The sequence below is a fragment of the Sorghum bicolor genome, chromosome 1 (assembly GCF_000003195.3).
Source record: "Sorghum bicolor cultivar BTx623 chromosome 1, Sorghum_bicolor_NCBIv3, whole genome shotgun sequence".
NCBI classification, from domain to species: Eukaryota; Viridiplantae; Streptophyta; class Magnoliopsida; order Poales; family Poaceae; genus Sorghum; species Sorghum bicolor.
Window position 1 is genome coordinate 2,860,880 of NC_012870.2, and position 18,762 is coordinate 2,879,641.

At 40.0% G+C, this 18,762-nt stretch overlaps 1 long non-coding RNA gene across 1 annotated transcript; it reads left to right on the top strand.

The window, feature by feature from the left end:
• Positions 15,123–17,455, top strand: LOC110431863. Its single transcript, XR_002449329.1, has 2 exons — positions 15,123–15,315; positions 16,130–17,455. It is a non-coding gene; the product is annotated as an uncharacterized LOC110431863 (long non-coding RNA).

Below are 18,762 nucleotides of genomic sequence, written 5' to 3' on the forward strand. Positions count from 1 at the left end.
GCGTAACATAGTTTTTTTTTTTTGTAAAACCTAGTTACATGGAGACGCTCATATACACCTACAGACACTATCTCTATAAATACTTGCACACATCCTCTATTTCTATGAGCACCTCTGAAGAACCGAGTTAAACCGGCATATTTCGAAACTAATGAAGTCACCATAGATACCTCGCTGTCAATGGGTACGCCGCCTACCACTAAAAGATTAGCGTCATTAAATTTTTGAATAAATTTAGAAAAATATAAGCACCTGTGTCAAGTCAGAGACTTAAACTCAATGGGTAGGTTCCACCACAAGGGACCCAGCCAGCTGAGCTACGCTCAGTTCGATAACCCTAAAAATTAGTTTTTTTGTTTTCTTTTTTAAGATGGATATAATTTAAAATGAAAAGAACCTTGTTAAAAGCGGTATTATCCTAAACACAAAAAAAGGTCGGTCACTCGTTATTTTGTCTAAACAACTACCTAAACCAAAAAAATGCTCGTTTGAATATGATAAAGGCCGATTAAACAGAAATGGTATACCACTATGTAACATTTAAATGGTATATAAATGGACTAAATGACTGTTTTTGTGAACCATGGTTGAGAGAAATTGGAGAGGTATTGAGACTTAAGAGTAGCCATTTTTGTACCAATAATAAAGAAATAATCCAACATCTCTCTTTCGTCTATCATGTGATTAGCACGGGTATTACCAGCGATTTATCACAAAAAAATACAGCCGTTTTTTTTTGGTCCTTGGTTACAAATTACAATCTCGGTAGACCCCTGTTTGGGTTGGCAAGTTTGTGCGGAAGTATGTTCAATCATATGGCCGATTTGATTGACTCGGAAATAGCATGGTTTTTCAGGAAATCAAGATACTTTATTTGCAGGTTATTTTTGGGTCGCCTACTATTGGCCGCCATAGGCTTGATGCTAAGAAGGAGAGCAGACATGCTAAAGCTCAAAAGTAAAAAGATACTCTTCAGAGATGTTTGGTTGGCCCGTTACTCATGCAGAGGCCGAAACAAGATTCAGTTCTTTCTTTTAAAAAGAGAGAGAGAGAGATTCAGGCCTTGTTTAGTTCGCAAAAATTTTCAAGATTCCTCACCACATCGAATCTTTGGTCGTATGCATGGAGAATTATATATAGATGAAAATAAAAACTAATTGCACAGTTTATCTATAATTTGTGAGATGAATCTTTTGAGCCTAGTTACTTCATAATTGGACAATGTTTGTCAAATAAAAACGAAAGTGCTATAATAGCCAAAAACTGATTTTTTTTGCAAACTAAACAAGGCCTCAGATATAAGGCGAGGCATGGGAGGCAGAGGCCGAACATCACTTTTCTCCTTGTGGCGACGTGCGAAACAGACAATGCAAAAATATGCCCGTTTAGCCCATATGAGTTTTGGCCTTTGCACTTTGCAGGTAGGTGTCACAAATGGGCATCGCCGTGTCACCACACACAAATCGCACGTACCCAGCTGGGTGGGCCGCCCAGCCTACTGGAGAAGTGCCATCTCATAAGGAAAGCCCACAGCCCACAGAAATGCCCCTATTGCATCCCGTGTCAAAAGAAAAAGAAGTATATCGAACAATGAGCAAGGTTTGAATTTTGAAAAAGTTAAAGGAGTATGACAGTACAAATTTGAGAATGGTATTTTTTTTTCTTTGTCAATTTTGTGACGGCACTGTGCCCAAAGACGTGTACTGTACGGAACATGTATCGGATAGGGCAGGTGACCGAGTGTTCACCGGATGTAGAACACCATCATCTGATACCGAGACAGCATCTGCTCTAGGGTCCGAGGTGTTCTAGATATGAGGGAGCAGTAATAATTAGATTAATATAATAAGGCGGATTAGATTACAAGGCAATCTATCCAACCATTGCTTGCGCTTGAATCAACCCCTTCAGTATTACTATTTCTTTTTTCAGATCAACGTCACTGCAAGATGTTTGGGTTTGAGAATTTAAAAGAAACTCCAAGTGCACCAGGAACATGCAACAAGTCCAGCTGCTGAAACCTGGAGGCATGGGAGTCAGTAATCCTGGCGAGTTTGGCGGCTCCATGCAGCATCGAAGTTGCCACAGTCAGAGGCCATGGCTCCAATAACCATGCTCCATGCAACTATGCAAGCAATGTGCAGTGGGCTACGGAGTACGGAGTAGAGGCTAGACAAGGGCTCGTATATTCATGCGACGGCCATATAGCTTGCACGCCCCTATTTAGGCACGGTTTAGTTCACCACCTAAAAAATTTTCATCCATCACATCGAATCTATGACACGTGTATGAAACATTAAATGTACATAAAAAAAATAAACTAATTACACAGTTTGGTTGAAAATCGCGAGACGAATCTTTTAAGCCTAGTTACTCCATGATTAGCTTTAAGTGCTACAGTAACCCACATGTGCTAATGATAGATTAATTATACTTAATAGATTTGTCTTGCAGTTTACTAACGAGCTATGTAATTTTTTTTTATTAGTTTCTAAAAACCCCTCCCGACATATCCGATGTGACACACAAAAAATTTTTATTTCCAATCTAAATAGGGCCTTAGATTGCTAATGAAAATTTTTTGGGTGTCACATCGGATATGTCGGAAAGATGTCGGGAGGGGTTTTTTGGAAACTAATAAAAAACAAATTACATAGCTCGTCAGGAAACTGCAAGACAAATCTATTAAGCATAATTAATCTGTCATTAACACATGTGCGTTACTGTAGCACTTAAGGCTAATTATGGAGTAACTAGGCTTAAAAGATTCGTCTCATGATTTTCAACCAAACTGTGTAATTAGTTTATTTTTTATGTACATTTAATATTTCATGCATGTGTCCAAAGCTTCGATGGGATGGATGAAAAAGTTTTTGGGTGGGAACTAAACAGGGTATATTGGCATTGCAAGCTCAGTGTTCGAGAGCACACGTATCATAGAGTCTAAAGTTATTTATTACCTTAGACTTAGAGTCTTATTTTTTTCTACCTCTTTCTTCAATAAATATGCTGCCACATCAGCAAAAGACCATAAATAATATATAATTAAGTGTCTTGAACTCTGTGATAAAGTCTTGCATTGTGAGTGCCCTAATGGCTTGGCTGCTTGTATGCTTGTAGCTAAGGTAGTCTCAATGCTAAGGCCTTGTCACCTCGAAAACCAAAAACTTTTCAAGATTCCTCATCACATCAAATCTTAGAGCACATGTATGAAGTATTAGATATAGACGAAAATAAAAACTAATTACACAGTTTGCTTGTAAATCACGAGATGAATTTTTTGAGACTAGTTAGTCCATGATTAGATAATATTTGTCAAATACAAACAAAAATGCTTCAGTGCCGGAATTCGAAATTTTTTCGGAACTAAACAAGGCCTAAATTTCATCATGTTGTCTTCAAAACTCTAATGTCATATAAAATAAAATGAAATCTATACAAAATATCCATTTTTAATGGAGAGTTTGATTCTATAGTTTCAAAAACATTTAATTTCATGATTCTTTATAGAGTTGGTAACTGTACCAAGAGAGTTTCAACTAGATCAAACTCATTTTTTTTCTCTCTTCTTAGATACACTGTCATGTCATTAAAAATACCTATGTAGCAACCTACTTAATATAAATGAAACTCACTTCAAACTCCCATTAAGACTGGTCTAAGGCTTTGTTTAGTTTGTACAAAAAAACTTTTTGCCCCAGCGAATGTTTGGATACGTGCATGGAGCATTACATATAGATTAAGAAATAACTAATTTTACACAGTTTGCATGTATTTTGCAAGATGAATTTTTAAGCCAAATTAGTTCATCATTCGATACTAGTTGCTATAGTTAGAAATGTGCTAGAGTACCCAGAAACTTTTCTTTTTGCAAACTAAACAAGGCCTAACAAAACCTACTTTAGGTGAACTATGCTCCCTTCCAATTCTTTTTGTTACATCTATTTCGAGAGAATTTAAAATTTCAAACATACTACTTCTAAAGAAACAAGTATGCATTCATATTTACACAAGACATTCACAACCAGAATTTTCTACTCTCCTAGTGAAGTGAGATTCAAAATTTAATATAAACTTTTCGTATCAAATGTCTCCTAGTCAAGATTCCTATGTGCTAATGACTAGTGGTAGTGTTTTAGTACTACTTAAAAACACTAGAAACATTTCACCATTTTGGTTGTGGTTTTACTACTATAGAAACGACAATCCTTGCTAACATATCACAGTTAGATAATTTAATTTGAAACCAACATTGATACAGTATCACTATCAGTATAATAAGCAAAATGCCCTATCGCTTTCCATTTTTACAACCAACTAGTAGTATTATCACTGGTTATTAATACAACTTAGCAATGATAGGTATCATTGCCGGGTTATATTTCCACAACCGTGGCAGTAATCTCTAACCCGAAATTTTCTTTTAGGGTTTTACCTTTGTCTCCCCTTCAAGTCGGCATCCTTATCTTTTTCTCTCTTTTGTATCTCCCGTTGTCTCTTCCGGTCTCTTCTCCCCAGATTTCGGTCATGCTCTCCTCTCTCCGACCGATGGAGCCTCCCGTTGGCTCTATATTACATCACTATGTAGTGCGAATCTAATGTCATATACTGTATTCAATATTTTAAAATGATAGAATAGTTAAAATTAAGTGGTTTTGAATGAACACTGCTCCTGCGCCAGAACTTACAAGCCCGGCGCGTGGACATTCTAGAATTGCATCCTTTCTGGTGGTCCTCTTTTTTATTTACCTGTGAAAGATGTTAACTGAAATTTTGTAAAGCCAAATGTGTAGTACGTAGAGTACACTCATTTTTTAACACGGAGGAGTAGTGAGTAGTCCTCCTCCTCCTACTTGTGCCGCGCGCGCGGCGTGCGCTCGAGATTCAGGTTCCTGCAGGTGCACGACCGCACGGCAGCGCGCGCGCAGCGCATGCAATGCAATCACCGTCTCATTACGAGCAGCTAGCCCTAGCTAGTCTTTTTCTGCCCAGGCTGGCCTGCGCTGCGCATGCGGCCAGGCCATGTTCATTGGCGAGGGCAATGGCCACCGGCTTTGCGTAGGAGATCCATCGGTCACCAGTCGGTGAAGGGAAAGTGTTCAACCTCCTGACTAGGAGGAGCTAGTGCTAGCTTTCCCTGGGACTGACGATGCTGCAGAGTAGGTAGTGGCGCTGCTGCAGCTGCATGCGGGCGGGCACGGGCACGGGCACGGGCACGGGCACAGGCAGCAGAGTACTCCTACGGCGCGCTGCATGCCATGGCTCTGCGCTAGAATTTACGAGCCGCGCAGTCGCAGTACTTGTACTGTCGTCCGGCGTCGGCCTGGACGAGACGAGACGGCGGCGATCGAGGAATCTGAAGCTCGCGGGGGCGGGCGGCGTCTGCGTGTGCGTGCCCGTCAGGCACTGACTGCTGGTGGTGACTGGCATTAGTTGGCAGCCTGGTGCGGCGTCTCCCAAAGGTCGGACAAAGACATGGCCCAGGGGGAAAGGGTTGGTGCGTGCTGCTGCCTGCCACTGGCCGGCGAACCTGTCAGGGAATGCCGCTCGCCGCCGGGACCGCCGGGATACTCTGCGGGCGACCACGCTCGAGTCGATTGCATACTTTGAAATGGCAGGAGTGGATGGATGATCACTTGCTTTCTTCGTTAGTGCGGCTACCTAGCTCCGTTTCAGTCTAAAAAAATGTAATCTGGTAGATTAAGTCAAAACAGCCTAACTACTGTGCGCTAGAGTAGGAAACTTACTTCTATGGAAATAAACTCAGGGCATCTTCAACAGTAGGAGTCAGGAAATGACACCTAGGCCAGTCTCAATGCATGTTTCATGAGAGTGTCATGCACATTAAATAGGATGCCACATAAGCCAAATTGCTGAGTTGGCAGGGTCATTAAATAAAGGAGTTTCATCAGATGAGAAATGCATGAAACTCATATGGCTCGGTTACCTAGTTTATAGTCTTGGCAACTGTGTCATGAAACTATGTATTGAGACTGGCCTTAGATGGCATATGTTTCGGATTTCTCTCGATAGTCAATGGTGAAGCCAAGTGGCCTCTCGAGTACGTACAAGTCATAGAAAAATTGATGAAAAGATATATTAAAAAAAATTGATGAAAAGATATATAAAGTAATTTAAATGACTCTTCAAATGCTAATTCAGATAGAATTTAAGAGAAAAAAAACTTTTGGAGTTGTTCAATGGTGTCGAAGGAGATAGAGAAGTTATTGCACTCATGTACACCATGGGTCTTAGGATTTGGAGGGTCCTCTGATAAATTCATGGCGACAGCCTCTGTAGATCATAAAATCTTATAATATATGAACTAATTTTCTAAGAAAAACATAACTATATGAGTACAAAATACTAGACAAAAAATAAACAAGAAAAAAAATCTAGTATCTATATAATTTAGACATAAATTAATTCAGAATAAAGATTCACAAATAACAAAAAAGGCGGAAAGATAGAAGACTTTAACTCAGCTAGTCAACTGCCTAGTTGTCGCCGTTGTCTGGAACGTCGTCTCTTGATTCTGGAACTCGAACGTCTAAACGTTGGTGATGCTGATCGTATGGTGATCTGATAGGCATTCCATGCCTACGTCTCGCCGTCTCACCAAGTGTCAAAGTGCAAAACGGAGAAGTCACGATCGTTATAAGTCATGTGCAAGGCTACAACATTGTTGGCTTAGCTCCTCACCTTCTACAAAGAAAGAGATCAAAAATTTTGCAGGTGAGCCGTTGTACCCTCTTGTTAATCCTAAATTTTAATGAACTATAGCTAAAGATATAGAACCTTATATATTTATAGGACCTTATATATTGGGCTTGGCTTAACCTCCGTCCCGCTTAGGCCCTCGGCCACTCCTGCCCACCGCTTAGGACTTAAAAACCATGAAAAAATAGCTTCTGAGCGAAAAGAGTGCAGCTCAAATAAGGTCTGATTTAGTTTTTAAAAAGTTTTAAGATTCTTCATCACATCAAATCTTTACACACATACATAAAGCACTAAATATAGAGAAAAAATTAATTATACAGTTTATCTGTATTTTACAAAATGAATCTTTTAAGCATAGTTAGTACACAATTGGACAATAGTTACTAAATACAAACGAAAATGCTACTGTAGCCGAATCAAAAATTTTCGCAAACTAAACAAGATCTAAGGGCCTGTTTAGATCCCAAATCTTTACATCCAAAACTTTTGGATGTAAACTTTACATTCAAATAAGTGTTTAGATGCTTCCCAAATTTTTTGGTCAACAAGACACATGACACGGGTCCCTAAGCAAGTTTACACAGTTTTGGGGCTCCAAGGTCCCAAATTCCAAATCTTTATGGCCAAGTTTTACAAGCCCCTGTTTAGATCCATTCTTCCAAAAAGTACTCATTTCTCAAAAAGTTTTGGCTGTTTGGCTGCATCTACACAGCCCCTAAATAAGACCTTGTTAGGCTATCTTCAACAGCAGACCCATTTGGAAACTCAAACCCAAATTAATTTTTAACATAATACGTATAGCTTCCAACAGAGTAATCGTACAGAAGATTCATTTGGGGTATTAAGAGAGACATAGCTTAAATTTAGATATCCTGTCTCCTCGAGATCCATTTGTAGAGAGTTTTGATCTTTTAGATGGAGAAGACTGAATTTAAATATAGAACCTTTTATCTATAACACTATCAAAGAATAAATGGATTTTATATTTTAGATGACGATTGTTAAACATAATTTTACGGAGGCAGATATTGGTCAAGACGTCAACCGACGAGATGAGGTAGAATCGGGGCGCCCCCGATCGCCGGACTCCGCCGGGTACGGAAGGAGGGGAGGGGCGTGTCAGTGGGCGCGAAAGCCCACGAGCCGTCAACACGACCCCCATTCACAACGGCTAGGCACAAGTTCCCAGGGGAACTGGCCCGGAAAGCCCACCAGTTCAGCTGGGTGGCTACTCCTACGTGCGTGCGATTCAGGCCTTGTTTAGTTTCAAAAATATTTTAAAAAATCGATACTGTAGTATTTTCGTTTGTATTTGATAATTATTATTCAATTATAGATTAACTAGACTTAAAAGATTCGTCTCGTCAATTCCAAGTAAACTATGCAATTAATTTTTATTTTTGTTTATATTTAATACTTCATGTATGCGTCTAAAAATTTGATGTGACGGAGAATCTGAAAAATTTTGTAAAATTTTATGGAAACTAAGAGGGTGTTTGAGACTGCTCTGCTCCATATTTTTCAGCTCCGCTCCATGTTTTTTAGCCAAACAGTTTCAGCTCCACGCACTCAGTTCGAGGAAACAGGGTGGAGTTGTAAGACCTACTAAAGAGATACTCCACAAACTCCAGTTTTTTATGTAGCTGCTCCACGGTGAAGTCTGTGAAGCAGTCCCAAACACCCCCCTAAACAAGGCGTGAATCCCTTAAAAGGTTCGCTGAATTCGTAGGTGAAAAACGAAGGTTCACTTGAAATCGAAGAGCGAGCGATATGTATTTGTTGGCGTACCCCTCACTTTTGCAACCTGCTCAATGGTTGGCCTTTTTAAGATTCTCCGTAATATCAAATTTTTACATATACATAAAGTATTAAATATAGATAAAAATAAAAAGTAATTATACAGTTTATATATAATTTGTAAGAGAAATCTTTTAAATCTAGTTAGTTCACAATAATTATCAAATAAACAAAAATACTATAGTATCTAAAATCAAAAGATTTTACCAACTAAACAAGGCCTGAGGTTGAAAATGGATTCGTAGGAAAAAGTTTGAAACTCTTCATATTGTAACTAGTGCAATCTCATCTGATTTGCACCAACAACCTTGAGACCTCGTTTGGAATAAGAGTTATTTTTTTCTAGATCTATTGGCCTTGTCCCTCCGCTGCAAAGTACTTAAGTAATGCTGAAAAACATGTCGTTATGTGTTATTTAGGTATAAACAGAGTGCATCATTCAAATTGCAATACAATATGGTATGAGTTGCAGCGTAGGAGTACACGCTACATGAATCCAGTGTTGAGTGTTTGAGACCAGGGTGAGGTTTGAATTTAGGGCCTATTTGATAGAGCTCTTCCCCGGCTCATTTAGAGGAGCCAACCAAACTTTTTTGCATGAGAATGAAAATTTGGGAAGCTGAAGCCATTTTGGAAGAGAAATAAATTTTGGCTCCTCTAAAATGGCTCTCACTCCTCCAGAGAAGCCCCTCAGAGACGCACTGCCGTACACCTCCTTAATCGGGCCATAGTATAGCAGGCACGAGAGCAATTAGAGTTGACCTAGTATCAAAAGAAACAGAAGCCACTCTTGAACACACAAAAGCAAAAAAAAGAAATAAAAAGCGAAATAAGAATTTAGAAGTAATTGTAAAACAAAAGATTAGAAAACAAAGAAAGTTTGAAGCAATGACACTTCCGATAGGTCTTAAGAAAACATAGAACTTTTATTAAGAGGTTTGAGTGGATGCTTTTTTTTTATAGTTTTCCTCTAAAACAGTAGTCAATAAAAAATTTTCTACACAATTTTCTATACTCCATGTCTATGAGCCAAAGACATGAACAATACAAATTCCTATACGATTTCAAATTCAAATCCTATGTTTTTCCTCCATATTCCCTATCAACCAAAGGAGAACTAAGTCAATTATCTCTAAGTTTAAATGCTTTTATAAAAACAAATATCAGTATTTTATTTCTAAATAAATCTATTGTAAATATATTCTATGATTAATTTATTAGTATTTATTTTGTGTCATAAAAATTAATATTTACAATAATTTTTTGGATAGATTTGGGAATGAGGTTTTTCTGGTGGTGGTGGTGGTGGTGGCGGCTGTGCAATGGCAGTGGCAGTGCCAAAGAGAAATATTGTTCGCTGATTTGGGATGAGAGAAAAAATATTGTTGAATGTCTCGTAGATTCAATAGATAATTTCAATCAAATAAACTTCTCAATCACCACCTATTCCTCCCCCCTCTCTCTCTCTACCTTTCTTGCATGGTTGCAGCCTTTTTCTATTATTGCTCTCCTTTCTCGCTCCCAGAGAGCTCCATAGCATGATAGCATAGTCGTCGTAGTCGTCCATCCCTTGGGTTTAAATGGCACATGGGTGTGATTTATGTCCAATCTGGTCCATCCGGTGAAAAGTGCTGCTGGATGATGCATGTCTCAGTGAAACGCCAGTGGATTGACCGGTTTTTGTGCAAGATATAGCATATACTAAAAAGCTGTTGAAACCAACCAACCATCGCAAAAGAATAAAGTAACTTTATCGTTCTGATGCATTTCGTGCACTTGTCTGCGCGCGTACATCACCTAAACTTGCTGTTAGTGCTTTACTTCCAACTAAACTTTAGGTAACTAGGTGATTATAAAGTTTCGTCAATCATATACTGTTTGCACACACTATGTACTCCTCCTATAATACAGATCGATTCATCCGTTGGGATGGTCTATAGCTAACTGTTCCTACCAGCTTCTTCTTTCAAGGGAATTGTTTGACCAGGGGAACGAAAGCTAGGTAGCAGCAGTAGTAGCAAGGCTTGAGGCAGGCGTGCAGGGGAAAGGCGAGACACGGATGTGATTAGCCGAAACTGCATGCAGTATTGTATGCGGGTGGGGTGGGGGTGCGGCCACGCACGACCGACGAGCGAAGGGAAAGGGAGAGAGAGAGAGGAGAGCACACAGCACGGCAGCACAGTTAATTCCCCACGGAAAGCTGGGGATGATGGGCTGACACCTTGCCATCAAGAGGTGCCCCTCCCTGACTGATCAGGAGATATGGCGGGGGCGCACCCAGACCCCCAGCATCCCCCACATGTGTCTTGATGGATGGATGGATGGATGCGTACGTCCTCCTCCCTGAGTGATAACTAGTGGTAGTAACATGTAGTAATAACTATCCTCCCAATGGTAGTTAACCACCGAAAACTTCCCATTCCTTTCTATTTCATTTTCATCATCATATATTATATACCTCTTTCTGTTCTAAATTGTAAGTTATTTTAGATTTTTGTTTTTCAAACATAATAAACTCTGCCTCCTCAAAAGTTTCCATTTCATTTTCTCATGATATATTATACTATATTTCTGTTCTAAATTATAAGTTATTTTATCTATATATTTTTAGTTACTAAAAATAGAGATTTTGATGAAAAAAAACCTCTAACATTTTTTTTGTTTAGTTATCCAAATGTAGTCATCTTCTATTAAAAAAACGAGAATGACTTTTGTAGTGTAAATAAGATATAGAAAAACTCTTGGGAATGTAAAGATATTTAAAGTGATTTTTATACGAATGACTCTCTAAACGATGATTTAGAGAGTGTGTTTTAGAAAGACTTTTGGACATGTCTAGGATCCTTCTGTTCTGTTTTGCTCTTCCTTAGTTCGTTCAGTCTCTGAATGAAAGCAGAATGTTTTTTATTGAAGATTGACTGTCCCGTTCTTTCTACTGGTTCTACATTATGTAAATGGATATTTCGATAAAGACTTGTCTCTTCTCTTTCGAAATCAAGTAGGAGTACAGGGTCATTTCCACCAATTGGCTATGTTTGTGAGCTTGTGCACTCGATAAGATTTTAAGATTCTACCTCATAATTAATACATTTTCTTACAAATAGCGATACTAGGGTTTGTCGCAAGTCAACCACCACAGTGGGCCCGTCAAAAAAGCTTGAGGCTTCCTACGCTATTTGCATTGTGTTATCTCGTCTCAGGCTAGTCTCAATATATATTTTATGAGAGTGTCATACATATTAAATAGTGTGACACGTAAGCAAAATTGCTAACTTGACAGGGTCATTAAATGAAGAAATTTCATCAGATAAGAGAAGACTTTTATCCTCATGAAACTCATTTGGCTCGATTACCTACTTTAGAGTCTTGGTAACGGTGCCATAAACTATGCATTGAGACTAGAGGCTTTCTTTCAAGACTGATGCAAATTATGGCCTTGTTTAGTTCTAAAATTTTTTGCAAAATAGGAATAGTACTATTTTCGTTTGTATTTGACAAATATTATCCAAACATGTACTAACTAGACTCAAAAGATTCGTCTCATCAATTCCGATCAAACTGTACAATTAGTTTTTATTTTCATCTATATTTAATACTTCATGTATGTATCTAAAGATTTGATGTGACGGAGAATCTAAAAAATTTTGCAAAATTTTCTGGTAACTAAACAAGGCCTATAAATGTACCAAGATGGCAAGCCCAAGCTTAAGACAAAATTAAACTCGATCGTGAGCCGAACAACCTTGTCCATTAAACTATAACTCTAAGATATAGGCAGATACGACATGCGTCTATTAGCAACACGAAATTAATTTCAGTCATCTGTAAAATTCACACATGAACAAACTTTACTAAGGCCTTGTTTAGTTGTGAAAAGTTTTTGGATTTTGACATTATAGTATTTTCATTTGTTTGTGGCAAATATTGTCCAATCATAGACTAATTAGGATCTAAAGATTCGTCTTGCGATTTACAGGCAACTGTTCAATTAATTTTTGTTTTCGTCTATATTTAGTGTTTCATGCATGTGCCACAAGATTCGATGTGACGGAGAATCTTGAAAACTTTTTGATTTTTTTGTTGAACTAAACAGGGCCTAACGCTAGCTAGCATGTGGCTTGTAGAGTGCCTCCAGCCCTCCACCTCCATACAGTTGGAATTCTAGAGGATGGAAATCCTATTGGAAATTTTTCTATCAACCCCTTTGGAACAAATAATCTTATAAAATTTTTATAGAAGGCTTATTTAAGAACTTTGGAGGAATTCTACAAAAAGTTTTAAACTCATGGAAAGTTTTTTTTTTCGAATCGTTCTCTCTCACATACTCCTAGTTCTCTTGTGTTTTTGCTCCATCCTAACGTTTAATCTGCTTACAGTTTCCCGTGAGTTTCTCAATGCATGTATAAGATTTAAGATGTTATGGCATTAATATTCTATTTCTACATTTTTCATACTCATGTGATTCTAAACTCAGTCATTCCGAAGAGGTCCTCAACGGGTGGAGAGGACTCAGTAGATGCACAGGGTGTTTTTTTTTTGCATTTTGGCATTGGTGGAGTCAACTAGTAAGGATTTGGGCCAAAATGTCTTATCGGTACGGCAAATGAAAATTCAAATGTAATACATTTAGTAGCTACTTTGATATATCTTCAAATTAATTTCAGCTAGTGGAATGTAGCTATACCTTTGAAAAGATATCGGTCAAATTGCACCTTAACCAGAGAAAATAAATCAAGAACAAGAGGTAATATTTTTCCCGGAGGGGGTATTTCTTTTGAATATAAACTATTCAGCTCTTGCGCTGCACTCCGATGGAGCCAATCGATCGGCAAATCAAATCTATGAATCTACTATCTCTGTTTTCTAAATGTCGCTATGATATTTGTGTTGATCAAATTCTCTTAAATTTAACTAGGTTATAAAAAAATATAACAATATTTATATCACTAAATAAGTGTATTATAAAAAAATATAGTTTTAATGATCTATAAATAATTATTTTTTCTTATATATTTGGTCAACGTTCTCATGAAGTGAGAACGAGAAGACGAAGGGAGTATCAGGAAGCAAAATAGATCGATTTTTCAGAAATTGGGGCTAAAATTAAGCATATCAGAAACAGATTGCTCGATGATACAGTATGATGAATAGCAGGACGAAAGTTATTCAGACAGACAGAAAAACATGCCCAGTACGAAATTGAATACGCCATACTCCGTACTTGACGGGTGTACTACTGAACTACTGATGGAGTGCACACACATACTACGCGTGCCGCAGGCCCTGTAGCTCGCTATATATGTTCTGAAGCAGCCCAGTGGGGCCCAGCCTTTCTTATGGCTGCCCAACAAACATTCACTGATTTTTTCGTGAATGCTACATTGATGAACATGATTTTGGCACATCTATGTATCGATTTGAATGCGCTGTCGAAATACTACAGTGAGGCTAGCTGGATAGATAGATGTGATGCTGCTAGCTTGTTCAAAAAATAGCCTTCCAGTACTATTTTCTTACTCTTCCCCGAGTTCAAAAAATAACTTCTTTTTTTTTCTCTCATTTATTACCACAACTACTCTGTGACTGACTTACTGCGATTAGTTAAATCATATCATCGTCGAGCTTTTGATGGATGGATGGATCGGAATAGTGTTTGCTTTAACTTATGGTGTGAGTTCAGTCCCTGCACACACAGAAACAACCCTATACCTTTCCACAACCTGAACACTGTTAGGAGTGAATAGACGATTGAATGATCGCTTGAGCTTGAGCATAACATTCACAAGCTTTTGTCTAGCTTGCTGGCATGCAGTATAATTTTTGACTACGCACAAGCTAGTCAAGCATGCAAAGGCCTTCTCACATCATGCATGGGCAGATAAAACCAAAAGCTAGATCCATGATACTACCTGACTACATAAATTAAAGCTACCTATCTCTATCTCTGCTGTCTAATCACCAGATTTCTTTGTATATATATCTTTTTTTTCCCACATCATCGATCGCATCCTCAGAACACCGAGACGTACCCCAGCATACATGTTCGTGTTATCAACATGCATGACAACACAAATATAGTAGTACTGTATATAATATAATGTTATTCACCACTCGCATACAACAGTAGTGATGGTAACTGCTAGTAGCAGTAAAAATAGAGTATCAGGAATTGAACCATGTAAACGGAGCAGCTAGGGCACAGGGATTTACACTGATGGGAATGATTTAGTGTCAGAAATATCTCGCAGATTATCTGCTGTCAGATATCTTACGTGCAGAGAGTGCAAGCAGCAGCTAGAGTAGTGCACTAGCACTGTACCGAGATGTGTTTTTTTTTCCTTTTCCATTCCATTCATTGACGATGGATGGATGGATCCATTCATGGCGAATACCCTTGTCTCTAGCATGTGTCATCTTGCTATTGATACGCGGTGTGGTACATCCATGCATGCATGGATGGAGAAAAGAAAAGAAAGCAGCAGGCGACGAGGCGAGGACGACGTGTGGTGGCAGAGAGCAGTGACACCGCGCTTTATTAGGGCAGGAGCCATGAAGAAGCTGCATATGCATGCATGCTCGCTCATTGCAACTATGCAAGGCGCGGCCATGGCCACCACCACCACCACCACACCCAGGTGGCCATGCAGATGCATGCCGCATGCTAGCGTTGGCAGGGGAGAAGGGGCCGGCCATGGTCATAGTGTAGCAGTGTGGCAACTGGTTCTGCCTCGGCCTCTTGCATGCTCGCTTCAGCTGAAAGCAAGGGTAGTGTGGCTTTGGAGTAGAAACACCGGAGAGGTCCGTCTCGTCTCTCTCTATCTCCCCCGTTTCCCTCCCCCATGCCTCAGCTAGCGTGACAGTTGTCTCACTCCACAGTTCGTTCATCAGAGAGAGAGAGAGAGAGAGAGAGAGTCCTGTGATTGATCTTCTTCTCAGTTCTCACTATAAATAGGGCAGGGCACTTGGGTCCATTCCATCTTCACTTCCTTTCCAGCACTACCTAGCTCACTCCATCTCTGAGCTAGTGCTCTCTAACCTTCTTGCTCTCTCTCTCTCTCTCTCTCACACACACTCTCTCTCTCTCTCTCTCTCTCTCTCTCTCTCTCTCTCTCTCTCTCGCCATGATATATACATATTGTTCTTGCACCCTTCTTCTTCTCAAGTGGCCGCCATTGCTGCTGCTTGGTCTTGTTTTCCTCCACATGAAAAGAACCCAGGTAGAACTTAATTAGATAGCTAAGATACATACATACTCCACGAACTGACGAGGATCTGATCGAGAGGGGAAGGAATGAAGGGTATGGAACAATCCTTGAAGCTCAGGAGGGATAGCGCCTAGGAAAACACATAGATTGGAGCTAGCCATGAGGAGAAAGAGAGAGAGAGGCAGCAGAGCGAGATGCATGTGAATCTCTGAATCTGCTCATCTCTTTCTCTTTCTCAAGGTTGGTTCTGTCTATCAATCTGAAGCGCTATCTATCCTGAGCTCCACGGCTTGTTCTTACCAATTAAATTGCCACACGCCCGTCGCTGCCACCGGCCGATCGATGAATAACCTGATCTTGGCGTCTGCCTCCTCTACTTGTTTTTCATGTTGCGATATATGATGCAGGTGAGAGGTCGTAGTAGTCTCGTCTGGCATACGGACATGTCCTAGCAAAGCTAGCTAGCTTTGCTTCAGATCAGGACATCACCAGTGCATTGCAGCAGTGTCCTGCTCCTGCTCCTGCGGCCGAGGTATCTCCTCCTGCTGGCTCCATGATTACTTTACTATATCCGTGCAAGTGATGAGGTGTGGTTGTGCTTAGTCTTCATGCATGCAAGCTTGCAAGTGATGGGCACGACCGGGTTTAACTTGCTATCGTACAGAGGGTGAGTAAATGCTGACCTAACTGGATTCAAGAGCATGTCCACCACCTATCTCCTGCATGCCGCACAATTCATTCATTCATTCATTCAAGAATATATTATTATTATCAAAACCAAGGAAATATGAGACGATAGAGTATGTAGTATCCATTATTTGGTACCGCATGCATTTACATAATACTAGTATATTACTCATGGGATAAGGATATTAGTCTATCATTAAGAAATAAAAATAGGCATAAGGAGTGCCCCCTATGCATACAAGAATGAAATATGATCCTGATGCCTCGGTGCCTCCCATGTAGTGTAGCACACAAGACCACGAGTGTAGTATAACTGTTGTGGTAAGTCTTGGAACACCCACTTGTTGTATGAGAAATTGAAATGGGCTGGTTACTCTTCTTAAAACCATCATAAATAATGTAAGCTCAAATTAGACAACCATTCTCAAAATTCAAAACTATGACAAATGTAAGAATTTGGCCAAAACTTTTTCGTCTCAAAAGAAAGACACCCATTCTCAACCAACCTTTTCCGTGGTGCATTTGTTTAGCACTGTCGATCATGGAATTATTTTTGCATGGACTTGTTTTCATTTGAGCAAGCGAGCCGCGTGCAGCGAAGCTCCGGCTTGCACAGTCCTACTACGTAGGAGTAGGAGTGTAGGAGTACAAGTGACCATGCATCACATCGCACAAGAATACAAGAGCGGCGAGCGGGTTTCCAGAGGCAAAAGCCTCACCACCTTTCCAGTCCGGTTGACATGCCTTGATGACTGCCATTTCAGGACATGTAGGTAGGGTAGGGGGCCCGGCGCCGGGCCGGATCTTCTACGCCACCGGACGCCCCATGCAGCTGCAATGACAAGTTGACAACGACGACACACCCCTCCTGTTCCTCGCAAAAACAACAAAAACAAAAAACAAAGAAAGAAATTAATGTGTGTACCGTCGGCAGCACGTAGCCTGGTGGCCCTGCTTGTTCTTCTCGTGAGTGTTTTGAATGTATTTCTGTACTACGACTAGCACAGTACCGGATGATATGATAATATTAATTAATTGAAATCCAATGTTCCCTGCCCCCCAAAATTTCAATGTTCTGTACTCTGGCAGAGGAGCATGCATTTGCTCCTCCCCCTGCCGACTGCCCTTCGTTTTATACTTAAATTTTCTCGTACATATCTGAATCGATGCAAAATTTATCGTTTCCTGCGTGCGTGCTGCCCAAACCGGGGACACCGTCCTCCACGGACGGCATTTTTTTTTAAAAAAAAAAATGCTACGAAGTACCTCTCAATCTCGGATGAAACACAGATAGCTGCACACATTTGTTTTTCAGCATAAAATGAAGCCTGCAATGCAAGCGGCATCATATCGCGCGCGGGTTTAATTAAATTAATCGGGTCTCGAATGACTCAGATCAGACTAGCTAGTCCGTGAACGCCACGGAGCAGCTACCCTACTGCTGCTAGTGCTAGGCCTCGGGATTCTGATACTGTACGGGTCAAAGGGGGCGCACACGTGTTACAGTGAAACTCCGGCTTCTGTTTGTTTCTGTGCGCTGATCGATCGGTGTACCCAGCACAGATCTGCAATGCTCTGAACTTGTAATCTTGCGTGCTAGGCTTCTGTGCTGAACCAGTGAGCCTAATACACCTCACCTGACCTGACCTGACCAGGTGCGTGTGCGTCTAATCAGAAACCAAAAACAAAAACAGCAAACTCTTACGTCTGTGGAACCGTACTCCTATGCAAGATTTCTTTAATTTGTTGAACACCGGGGAATTGATGACTTAGTCGTAATGTGATAATTGATCGATGTATGGCGCAAAATATGATCCAGCACACGACTGTGTGACCCTCCATCCGGTGAGCCAACCTGCAACCTGGGCTTTTGTGACCTGTTGTACACAATATGGTCCAGTAAGACAGTTTGACCCATTGACATATCATATAATGCAAATATTCTAGTACAAGAATCAACTAGAACAACGGCAAACACAGGCGACTCTTTTCAGAACATTGAAGCCTTCAAAATTCAGCTAGAAAACCAATTTTTTATGGTAGCCATCATTCTAATGAGTTGGACCATTTGGAAGGCCAGAAATGAGCTGATCTTCAATCACAACCAAGTCTCTGTTTAAGATTGCAAATCTTCTTTCTTCAAAGAAATGAAGCTGGTCTCCCTAAGGGTGAAGCCAGAACTATCTATGCTCTGTGATCAATGGATTCAAAACCTGTAATTGATAGCAGCCTTAGCTTCATTTTCTTTGTGTCTTTCTTTGTTTCTTAATTTTACGCACCTAGTGTCTCTTTTTTTAAACCTGTAAACTGCTTTATTATTTCTCAATAAATTGCCTGCGGGGGCTCCTTGCCC